At 47.7% G+C, this 12,466-nt stretch overlaps 1 protein-coding gene across 1 annotated transcript in view; it reads right to left on the minus strand.

Annotated features, from left to right (window-relative positions):
- GPRIN3 (GPRIN family member 3) overlaps positions 1-10,309 on the minus strand; it is a 67,615-nt gene extending 57,306 nt beyond the window's left edge. Inside the window, exons 1-2 of the mRNA XM_039542096.1 lie at positions 10,264-10,309; positions 7,219-7,310 (exon numbers count right to left, since the gene is read on the minus strand). The gene's annotated coding sequence lies outside the window, so the exon portion shown is untranslated. The remainder of the gene's footprint in view (positions 1-7,218; positions 7,311-10,263) is intronic.
- Between the last annotated feature and the right edge of the window lie 2,157 nt (positions 10,310-12,466).

The raw sequence follows: 12,466 nt of genomic DNA on the forward strand, positions 1-12,466 counted from the left end.
GACTGGTCAGTTCATAAATCTGTTTGTAACTCTGAGGTTCTGCTATATCTCTGTAAATTCTCCACTACACTAATTTACCAAAAGCAAGGTCTAACAAATGCTGTCTCTTAGGTAAGCACGCAGTGTTGTATTTCATACTTTGAAGAGTTGCCATGTACATTGGCCAAACCGGACAGTCTCTACACAAAAGACTAAATGGACACAAATCTGACATCAGGAATTATAACATTCAAAAACCAGTAGGAGAACATTTCAATCTCCCTGGTCACTAAATAACAGACTTAAAAGTGGCAATTCTTCAACAAAAAAAAACCTTCAAAAACAGACTCCAACGAGAGACTGCTGAACTGGAATTAAGTGGAAATTGGACACCATTAAATTAGGCTTGAATAAAGACTGGGAGTGGATGGGCCATTACATAAAGTAAAGCTATTTTCCCATGCTTATTTCCGCCCCCCCCTACAGTTCCTCACATCTTCTTGTCAATTGCTGGAAATGGGCCATTTTCATTACCACTACAAACAGTTCTTTTTCTCTCCTGCTGATAATAGCTCACCTTAACTGATCACTCTCCTTATAGTGTGTATGGTAATACCCATTGTTTCATGTTCTCTGTGTATCCGTATATCTTCCTACTGTATTTTCCACTGCATGCATCCAATGAAGTGGGCTGTAGCCCACGAAAGCTTATGCTCAAATAAATTTGTTAGTCTCTAAGGTGCCACAAGTACTCCTTGGTTGTTTTTACAAAAATTATTTTCCCCTTGCTAAATACTCACTCCTTCTTGTCAACTGTTTGAAATGGGCCAACTTGTTTACACTGGCCTCATTAACACTACAAAAGTGATTTCCACTCCTTGTCAACTGTTGAGAATAGCCTACTTCCAACTTAATTGGATTGGCTCGCTAGCACTCACCCCCCCCCCCAACTTGGGAAGGCAACGCCCATCTTTTCATATGCTGTGTATTTATACATCCCTATTGCATGCTCCACTCCATGCATCTGATGAAGTAGGTTTTAGCCCACGAAAGCTTATGCCCAAATAAATGTGTTAAGTCTCTAAAGTGCCACAAGGATCCCTCATTGTTTTTGAAGAGCTGAACTCTCATGATCTTGTCATCAAAATGACATGAAATCTTTCAGCACCCTTAAGAAGCTTCTTTATGTCATGGTAAGAGAGACCACCTTGGGAAAGCAAAATCAAATAAGGGGAACTAAACATCCCATGATGCTACTATTAGTGTACAGTAAAGTGAACAGAGAAAGCAACTGGAGCTACTACTATCTACAGTCCAGACAGACACCATGTTGGAAAAAAATGAGACCTGCAGCTGGATCCTTCTTAAAATAGTAGAATCTTAACTACTCATTGTACTTGGGAAACTTGGTAATAGCAACATATCAGATTTCTTTTTTCCACCATTTACTTTTTATATCTGAGGATCATATTAGTCCAGGGTGGAAAACACTTATGAAAGCACAAAGTCAGTCTCTCCAAGAGACTAGGCTATAGTACATAAGTAGGGGTACGATAACTGGTGAAATAATTCATGGGGAGCAGTATTTGTTGTGCATTTTGGCATTTCCCTCTCCTCCACCTCAATTAAATAGTTGTACCCAAGTAAACGTGTCCATTCTTCAGCAGAGGACAGATCAGAGTGTGAAGTGGTATTACACTGCCTCTTAGCCACAAAGCGCACGCGCGCTCTCTCTCTCAAACTAATAGATTGAATAGGGTCGGAAGTATTGTTGATTACACTTTTTCCATGTTTACACAGCAGGGTACCGACATCTCTGCCCTTTCATATTTGCCACAAATGTGCAAACTCAAACATTTGGCCACTGACTCTAAACAAGAAGTGAGTTGCTCAACTTTAATAAGTAACTGAATCTCTACGATTCGAATATCAATCAGTGCATGTCTTTGTTGCTATAGAACAGTTTCCGAGTTCAAAGTCCACGTGTACAACAGAATGGAAAAAACACACACATACACCTGGTTTTATTTTGTTAGAAATGAATGTAAAACATTTATTCAGAGACACTATCTAAAGCATTCTCTTTATGGGGGGAGGGGTAGATTAATTTTCTTTGACTCAGAAAGTACCAGGAATTATTGTATTTCAGTAAAACACCCTTTACTGCCATTGTTCTGCACCTTGGCCTATCATAAAGTCTCTTGTAAGAAGGTGGGGTGTAATCCACAAAGCAACTGAGGTGACTCGGCAACGCTGTCCTGGGGTGTGGCACCACTGTGATCCACAAAACTCCCGCTCAGCTGCCGCCTCACCCTGCAGGTGCCTAACTCACTTGGTGCCTAACTTTCTGTGGGTGGCCTCTGAGCATGCCTACAGGAACAGATCCCATTCAAAATTTGGCTGGAGGAGGAGGTAGTAATGGTGCCCACTTTATAGCTTTTAGCTCAGTGGTTACAGCATTTGCCTGGGATATGGGAGACTGAAGTTCAATTCTCTCTGCCGGAGTGGGGAAAAAGGATTTGAACAGGGGTCTCCCATCTCTCAGGGCAGTGCTCAGATAGACAATAATGATGTGGGGCTCCCTCTCCCTCCCGCTGAAGCTGCTCCACTGTGGCTCAATAGAGATTGGAATAGGGGGACTGGATCAAGAGTCTCCCACCTCCCAGGTAGGGGCCCTAACCACTGGGCTACAGAGTTACTGCCATTTTCTCTCCCTCTTTCAATGATGATTTAAGTACTTATCCATAGTGGAACAGTCACTGGGCCAGAGAGAGCATGTGGTCATAAAACAAAGAAATAAAATGAAACAAAGCCCACAATGCAATGCGTTAAAAGACTGTTTTCGATGATTTGCAAGTCACCAGTAAAAATTCACTCTAGGTTCCTAACTATTTTATCCCAACTAGTTTCACTCTCAGTCCATATCTGTAATTCTGAAAGTAGCAGCTTGCTTTTGCCTTTTGCAACAGTGAGGAAACCCACAAGTAGTATTTGGTCCTTTAATATTAATGATCTGTTGCTCTCCTTACCCTACATAACAAAAATCAAAGCTATTTTGTTGGTTAAATAGTAAAATAAATAAAAAATAAAAACAATGACAATAGCAAGGTTTTTACGCCTCAAATTTGACCTACTTTACCATTCCCATATATAATCCACCTGCTTCTAAGCTATCCCCAACGGGAAGACTTGCATGAGTAAGTTCAGGTCTGGGCCTTTAATGTTTGCAAATGAAGCAATCTTTTGTAGTTCGAAAGAGAAGAGAAGATGGTTAGCCCAGTAATTTTTTTTACTCTTACAATTTAAAAATAGTAATTGATATTCTTCAAAATTGAGAAAAAAAATATTACTCCCAAATTGAACCTAGATATTATGGTGATGAGTGTTATGTAACGATCTAGACAGGACCCTAGAGTGATTTTTTACTGTTGACTTACAAATAGATGAAAACATGGGTTTATAATGGAAATGGTTGCCGGCCCTGCCTACCTAGTGAAAACAGTAACTATATTGGGATAGCATAGCGATACAGGCTCAGATAGAAGGAATTTCTATAACCCTATGCCTGTGCTCTGAAGGCGGCAGGAAAAGCCTCATTTTCCACTCCCAAAGCAGCAGCATAGTCCTGCCCTGCAGAACTTTTCCAGACCGTAAATCACTATGCAAGTACAGACTTTTTCCATTCAGATCCAGGCAACTTTCTCCACTCCCAAGCTTTCACCCATGGAGTCCCACAAGGCTCAGTTCTTGCCCACCCATTATTCGACACCAGTGGCACAGTGACACATGGACAACATACGGCTCTGTATCTCTTCTACATCACCATCTCCCAGCTCTCTCTTGGCCTAGGTGGGAGGAGGAGCAGCTGGCTAAAGCTGAGTACAAGCAAGGCTGAGGTGAGGGCAATAAAGCCAAAAGTGCTTCAATAGGACTTGTCTGTTCTGTAATGTCCCTCAGGCTGGAAGACATCTGCCCTCAGAGTGTTAATAAAGTCCAAAGCATTTCAGTCCTGTTACACTGTTAAATGTCACTGGTTGCTCACAGAGCCAGTGTCAAAAAAATTACCCACTTCCCTCTGCAAGAAAGTTGAACCCCATCACATCAGACTCAGTGCTGTTCACATTGATCCATGTGTGTGACCTCCCGGCGCGCAACTTAGAATACGTAAGAATGAGACCACACATCCTGAATAAAGCTCCAATGGGTACAAAGCAGGAGCCCAACCACTTAGCAACACAGGTCATTGTGAATGCATCATCTGGGCTCCATCCTTGGCCCTGGCTTTCCATTGAACAGAGTCGTCTTAAAGGTCTCTGTCCTGGTATTGAAAGAACGCATGGGATTGCACTTAAATGCCTGAGAGAGCATTTCTCCCACCATGACCATGGCAGACGTGATTCACTGGAACGGTGAAAGTGTCGGCCAGTGATGCTGGAACAATTTGTATAGTGGGGGTGCTGAAGGTGGAACCATGTATTTGGGTTATTACTCCTTCAAGCCAGCGGCAGCACATCCCCACACCTATGCTGTCAGCCAATACAGGGATGCTGAAGAGTGAAAGAGAAAGAACTTTCACAGTAGCTGGACATGGACCACAGAACTCACTCCTGCAAGAGATAGGCTAATGGCACCAACTAAAAGGAAAAATTCATTGCCCCCCCCACCCAGCCACCAGCTTTGCTTCCCTGCAGTAACAAGTTCTTCATGGGTGCAGGCACACACACAAATCTAGCCATTGCCTCTTACAGGATATAAAAATCACACATTTAATAAATTGTCAAAGAAACATTATTGTAGTACTAACTTTATAATTCCACCAAGAATAGGTTTGACGTACCATTTCCTATTTTTAAATACTTGGGAGGCAGTCAGTCACTGTAGTGATGAGGGACTGATAGATAGATATACTGAATATCTATGCTCACACCCATGCTATTTAAGAGGTAACTCAAAGCAGGTGCCACAGTGGTCTCAGACATCACTACATACACTTTGGACTTGCAATTTTATAAAAGACAGCAAAGCAAATTCCTTTTTCTAAAGATCAGCAAAATAAGCAGGATTTTTTTAACAGAGCAACATGTCCATATGCTTGAATTGGTTCATTATAGCCATCTACATTTATAGTTACACACACATAATTTAGCAATCATGCCCATACTCTATCCTTTTTTTTTTTTTTAGTTAAAGAAAGTCTGCTCCTTGGTGTGATCTTTATTTGAGAAGCAAGAAAATGTTGACCTTTACTAATTTCTAGTTAGCTTTAAAGAGCATGAAACAATGGACTTTTATCTAGTCCTTCCATGGACTGCTTTATGCACCACCATTAAAAGAACCTGCCATCCTAAAGTAACATATCGCGTAGGGACAAGTATTTATTATAATGAATTGCCCAATTAATGACAATCTGAAAGTCTAAACTCTTTACATAATAATACAACACTTGAGTGCAAGGTAAATTGTTCATTCTTAGCTTGGCCAACAGTATGGATTACCATTCACACTGGTTCAAGAGGCAAAGCTTTGAAATGTCAGACAGAAGCGGCACAAGAAGAGACACACAAGTAAAAAAATATTATACTACACTGGCAGGGGATATGACTAAATTGCTTGTTAAGTGTTTTCCATCTCTGACTTCTATGATCCCATGATCCACAATAATTCATGACAAGCCATAGGAAGGCCTGCATCTTCCACAGGGAAAGGACAAGAATCTCAACCATTCAACAAAAAGGAAAAAGTAGTGGTAGCAGATGGAAGTTCTTTACCCCCCAAAAACAGAAAGCATGGAGAAGCACCATTCATGTTTCACTGGACTAGCAACAAAACACAATACTGCTCACAATCCAGCTTTCCCCAGGTTCACAGAACCACTGTACAGACAGTCCATCCCAGAGGGGACAGGTAGTGCAATCTTCATTGTCCCCCGTCACTCCTTTCAGGTGACTGCTCCTGGCTACAGCAGCTGGGCAGTCAGACACACAAATTGAAACTATCCATCTCCCCCCACCTGGAACTTGAGACACCTCATCTCCCTGCCATACCTCCTGAAATCCCACTGGGGGGAGGTTCCCCAAAGTCATTTTGGAGTGCTGCGAAGACACCAGGAAATGCTCGATCACCAACCCTGTGCCATATTTTGGGGACGAGAAGCAGCTTCCTCCCATCTTCATGGAGAAGTAGAGTGCTCTGGGATTTAGAGTTTGATATAATGTACACAAGTGAATAGAGGGAAGGCAGAAGCAATAGCAGCAACTTAGCAGCAGAATCCAACACAGACTGCTGGAGTAACGCTTCCTCAGGGACTCCTGTAGTCTTAAAACTCACCAGAGCTTCCCTGCTACCCACCAGAGCTCCTAAGCTCTGTAGGCTTCCCCTGGCCTTGACAGATCCTGCGATACTCCTAGTTCCCAGCCAACCTACTCTGAAACATGTACCCCTCCACCTCGGCTAGCTCTACTCACACATGATCCATACCTTGATGTCTTCTCCTGCACCAAGATGGCTTCCCTTCTAATGTTTTAAAGTCTGCTGGCGTGAATGTAGACCTGATTAGAACATGGACATGAGCACCCTGGCTCTAATCCAGTCATCCATAACGAAACACTGTCTTCAGTTACTCCAAACACTAGAGGGGCTTAATTTTAGTAGTCGGGATGACCGTGCTTCTCTTTACAGAGTTCACCAATGCTCCGCCCTATACATTACAGACCCCCTGTTTAGATACTAACATACTGAAGGCAGTAATTCTCTATTCTTCATTAAGATCCAATGTGCCACTACTCACTCACGTGTTATTAAACATCAGTTATAGATACAAACTTCCTCAGAGCAGAATATGAAATTACAGCACTTGCAAGAAAAGAGTGAAGCTCGGTGTAATGGGGAAGCACCATACTAACAACTGGAGACACGTCTGAATGAAATCAAATTACAAAACCAATGCTCTACGGTGCACATTATCAACCCCCCGTTTCTTCTCCAGATGCAAGATGTCTGCAGCCATACAACCTTGAAGTCCGTATGAAACAAATATTACAAGGAGAAGATGGGAGGATGATGTTGACAATGAAGTCGCTGGCTAACTCTAGGTGACTTCTGGAGAAGGAAACAGTGGTGCCCTGTTATTACTCAATTGCAGACCCCAGTGAAAGAAGAGATGCGGGGAGAACAGATCACTTTACTATTGACAAATGCAAAGCTATGCATCTCGATAGAATGAATGCAGGTCACACTTACAGACTAGGAGGCTATTCTGGAAAGCAGCCACTCTGAAAAGGACATAGGGGTCATTGTAGATAACCGACTAAACAGGAACTCCCACTGTGTTGCTGTGGGGGAAAAAAAAAAAAGTTACCACAGTCCTTGGATGAACAAACAGGTGAATATTGAGCAGGACCGAGGAAGAGAGTTTTTAATCTGTGAGACCATTAGTGGAATACTGAGTACAGACTTTATAAAGGAGATTGGAAAAAGTGGAGAGGTTCCAAGAACAGCTACAGAACATGTGTGTTCTGGAAAACTTACCTTCCAGGGAAGAATAAAGGAGTTTGATCTATTTAACTTAAAGAGATGGTTAAGAGGCAATTCAATTACTGTCTATAAGCATGTGCCAAGAGAAAAAATATCTGATACCAGATGGCTATTTAAGATGACAGACAAAGGCATTACAAGATCCAGTGGCTGGAAGCTGAAGTCAGAAAATTTCAGACCAGAAAGAACACGTAAATTTTTAACAGTGAGGGTAATTAACTACTGGTGCAAATTCTCAAGGAATGTGGTAAGCTCTCTATCACTTAGAGTCTTTAAATCAAGATAGATACCTATCTAAGAGATATACTTTGGCAGAACCATAAGTTGTTGGGCTAGATGCAGGAATCCCCAGGAAATATTCTAAGGCCTGTGTTATGCAGGAGAGGAGACTAGATGATCATAATGATCCCTTTGGGCTTTAAGATCTGTGAAATCCATTGGCAGAGTTAGTTATCCCTTCCCGAGATAAGAAGGAAAATGCGGGAAAGGCAAAGAAGATGGGATTAAAAAAATGCAGATTCACTTGTGAAGGACTGTAATTCCCCCACTGTAATACAGCAGTCTGTGATTTTGAGGTCAACTGGAGTTTTGCCACGGACTTCAGTGGGAGCAGGAGCAGGGTTTTGGAAGATTTATGAACAGTGAGGTATGGAATGGCAGTAATGCTCAAAGCCAGGGATCTCAACATTATTTACATGTGGACGACATCTCATTAGAGCGCTTGTCCTCTGCACTCCCCCTCCCACTACTCCTATATAGACAAACCTCATCTCCCTCTGGCAATTACTTTACTACAGTGTGGCAACTACATCACTGGTTTACAGGAAAAATAGCATTAGGAAAGTATTTAATGTTATGTCAATTTCTTTTAATTCATTTTAGCAGCTAGAAACAAATAGAACTAACAACAGGTGACCAGCCAGCTCTCAGCAGACTTCCGCTGAATGCACAGGTTGGGAATCTCTGGTTTAGGCAATTCAAGGGGAAGGGTAGGGTAACGTGTATTTTCATTCCTGGAAAAAGTACATCCCAAGGACAGAGATTGGGAAGGGGATACAAAGTATTGCTCACTGGCTTTTTTTAGTCTCTTTTAGGATGGTTGCTGTGAAGCCGCATTCTGTCATCCACCTCACTCTTATTCCATCCAACCCTTCCTTTAAAAACAAAAATCTGTGCAAAAAATCAAAGGTTTTGAAACACCTGCAAATGACACTGCAAAAAGAGATGGACTGTTTTGTTGCTCGTCACTTGAGTCTGGGCAAGTATTTGTACTGTGCAACAGTGCTGTTGCTAGGGTAATTACTCTCCACTGTTGAATAGCAAAGCAACGCTGCAGCAAAACTATTAACTCATTTTTACCACTCAAACACCTGTCTTTTACAGATGGAAACATAGCACCTTGTTTCCCTCCTCTCTTCCTTTAACATCTGACTATTCTGTTTATTTCATTTTGAAAACCAAAACCCCATAACATCTTCCCAGAGACAAACCAGGGAAATAAAAGCAAATACAAAATAATTTTGAAAGCAACAAACAACTGAGCAATTATCTTTTCAAGACTCGTATGGGTCTCTTTGCCCAGATCTACTATGGAGAGGTGACCATTACAAACATGAGAAGTAAAAAAAAAAAAAAAAAACATGCAGCATTTGTGACTGGAAAAAAATAAATAGGTTGGCCCCACTGCTGCACTCCTTACTCAGGAAAAACTCCCATTGAAGCCATTGAGAAGACAATTTTGCCCCTCCAGTGAAGGGTTTGCCTAATTATTTTGTTATTGGTTTTATCACAGCATTGCCTAGCAGCCCTAACTGAATTTGCTAGACAGCGTACAGACATATAGTAAGACACACTCCCTGTAAAGACTTCTGGATTTGACCCTGAGCTGGGATCTGGGAAAATACATGCAATATATTTTCTGAGTAAAATATGCAACAACAATTCCCTCCACCTTCTATAAATGGGGTGTAAATATGTTATGAATCTGGGCCTGCATCCCATCGGTTCTGTTTGTTTATCTTCCTGCTGTAGTAAACATTTCTTCCAGCCCCACCCACGACCCAGATTCCTTGGAGGGGGAAATAACCCCAAAGGCATATTAGCTTCAAGTGTTTTGGATGGCAATGGGTTCTTCCCCAGTGCTGCACTAGAACAGAGTCGAGGACCCCGACTGCGCTCCCCCATCCAACTGCACTTGTCACCCTCCTCCTCTCCACACTTCAGCCGCTTAAGAATTCACAGCGACAACCTTGGGCTGCAGACATCCAGGGCACAGACGCATCCCCCACGCCGGCCCCACCATGCTCCCCTTCCCCAGACCGGTTTTGCTGCGGATTCCTCGCGCATGCAGCAAAGCAATTTGTGTGTGTGTGGGGGGGGAGGGGGGTGTTGTGTATTCACCCCATTTAACAACCCCGAGTTCTACCGCCAGCCAAGCCACCCCCCTGCAGTGCCTCGCTGGTATCATGCCCGTTCCCAGCCCTCTGCAATGGTAATGCCTTGGGGCTGATTTGCCCCGATCAAACTGGCAGAGTTCGCCTCCAGGCGCAAGGGGGTTTCTTTCCCTCCGCGGCAAAGAAAGCCATGGTGCATTGAAGCGGCGGGTGCAGCGGGAGGAGGAATGACCCCATGATTGTGTGTGTGACTGACTGACACCCACCCCACCCCAAACACCGGCCACGTACACTCGAAATACACCAGCCGACGGGCTGCCACGGCCGCAAGCCCCCGGCCCCGGGCTCCCTCCCTTACCTTCAATGCCGCCGCCGCCGCGCAGCCGAAGGCGGAGATGACCTTGCAGAGACATTCATCCTCCGAGCGGCAAAGGAAGCGCTGCCTCCGCGGGCGAGAGGCGAGCCGCGCCGCGAGCCCCGCCACTGACCGCGCCGGCCGGCGGAGCGGGGCGGGGCCCCTGCGCGGGGCCGGGCTGCAGGTGCGGGGGGGGGCGGCCGGGGGCTCCGCGATTGCCCGCCCGCGGATGGTCAGGCTCGCCCACAGCCGCACCCCAGCGCTGAGCTGGCCCTTTAAATTCAACAGGGGCGGGGGGCGGCTCTTCCCCCTGCTGCACGTGCCCCCCTCCCGCCCACTGTCTGGGGAAAAAACCTGAGCCCCCCCCCTCCGCCATCTCCCCCTTCTGCCTCCCCCGCCAGCGCCCCCGGGGGGGGGCGTAAGCCCCTCTGCCCCCACCTCTGCCATCTACCCCCAGGGGGGCATGAGCCCCTCTGCCCCCACCTCTGCCATCTGCCCCCAGGGGGGCATGAGCCCCTCTGCCCCCACCTCTGCCCTCTACCCCCAGGGGGGCATGAGCCCCTCGGCCCCCACCTCTGCCATCTACCCCAGGGGCATGAGCCCTCTGCCCCCACCTCTGCCATCTGCCCCAGGGGCATGAGCCCCTCTGCCCCACCTCTGCCATCTGCCCCAGGGGGCATGAGCCCCTCTGCCCCCACCTCTGCCATCTGCCCCAGGGGCATGAGCCCTCTGCCCCACCTCTGCCATCTACCCCAGGTGGCATGAGCCCTCTGCCCCCACCTCTGCCGTCTACCCCCAGGTGGGGCATGAGCTCCTCTGCCCCCACCTCTGCCGTCTACCCCCAGGGGGGCATGAGCCCCTCTGCCCCCACCTCTGCCGTCTACCCCCAGGGGGGCATGAGCCCCACTGCCCCCATCTCTGCCGTCTACCCCCAGGGGGGCATGAGCCCCTCTGCCCCCATCTCTGCCGTCTACCCCCAGGTGGGGCATGAGCCCCTCTGCCCCCACCTCTGCCATCTACCCCCAGGGGGCATGAGCCCCTCTGCCCCCACCTCTGCCATCTGCCCCCAGGGGGGGCATGAGCCCCTCTGCCCCCACCTCTGCCATCTACCCCCAGGGGGGCATGAGCCCCTCTGCCCCCACCTCTGCCATCTACCCCCAGGGGGGGCATGAGCCCCTCTGCCCCCACCTCTGCCATCTACCCCCAGGGGGGCATGAGCCTCTCTGCCCCCACCTCTGCCATCTACCCCCAGGGGGGCATGAGCCCCTCTGCCCCCACCTCTGCCATCTGCCCCCAGGGGGGCATGAGCCCCTCTGCCCCCACCTCTGCCATCTACCCCCAGGGGGGGCATGAGCTCCTCTGCCCCCATCTCTGCCATCTACCCCCAGGGGGGCATGAGCCTCTCTGCCCCCACCTCTGCCATCTTCCCCTAGGGGGGGCATGAGCCTCTCTGCCCCCACCTCTGCCATCTGCCCCCAGGGGGGCATGAGCCTCTCTGCCCCCACCTCTGCCATCTTCCCCTGGGGGGGCGGCGTGAGCCCCTCTGCCCCCACCTCTGCTATCTGCCCCCGGGGATGGGGGCGAGCCTCTTCTTCCACCTCTGCCATCTGCCCCCAGGTGGGGCATGAGCCCCTCTGCCCCCACCTCTGCAATCTGCCCCCAGGTGGGGCATGAGCCCCTCTGCTCCCATCTCTGCAATCTGCCCCCAGGTGGGGCATGAGCCCCTCTGCTCCCATCTCTGCCATCTGCCCCCAGGAGAGGAGGGGACCGAGCCCCTCTGCCATTGCCCCCGAGGGGGGAGCATGAGTCCTTCTGCCCCCACATCTGCCATCTCCCCCAGGGGGGGCAGCATGAACCCCTCTGCTCCCATCTCTGCCATCTGCCCCCAGGAGAGGAGGGGACCGAGCCCCTCTGCCCACTAGCCAGGATGGTGCCCTACATTTTGCTCTGTCTTGCTTCCCCCATCCTTTGGGCAGGTGCGTAATGCCAGGGACATCTTTGGAGGTGCTGCCTAGTTTCTCCCACTCAGCCAGCATGCCCAGAGCACGTGCCAGCCCCACTTCTCCCCAGGGCTCCACCGGCCATTATGGCTTCTCCCAACCATGGGAAAGGAGGCTTCAGGGTGTCCTGGTGGTAGTGGGGAAGGGATTAGTGACAAGAAATGCCAGACAGCTGCATGGAGCAGCAGGTAGGCTGGGGTTGCTGA

This window comes from Mauremys reevesii, linkage group 5, assembly GCF_016161935.1.
Source record: "Mauremys reevesii isolate NIE-2019 linkage group 5, ASM1616193v1, whole genome shotgun sequence".
Classification (NCBI taxonomy): domain Eukaryota; kingdom Metazoa; phylum Chordata; order Testudines; family Geoemydidae; genus Mauremys; species Mauremys reevesii.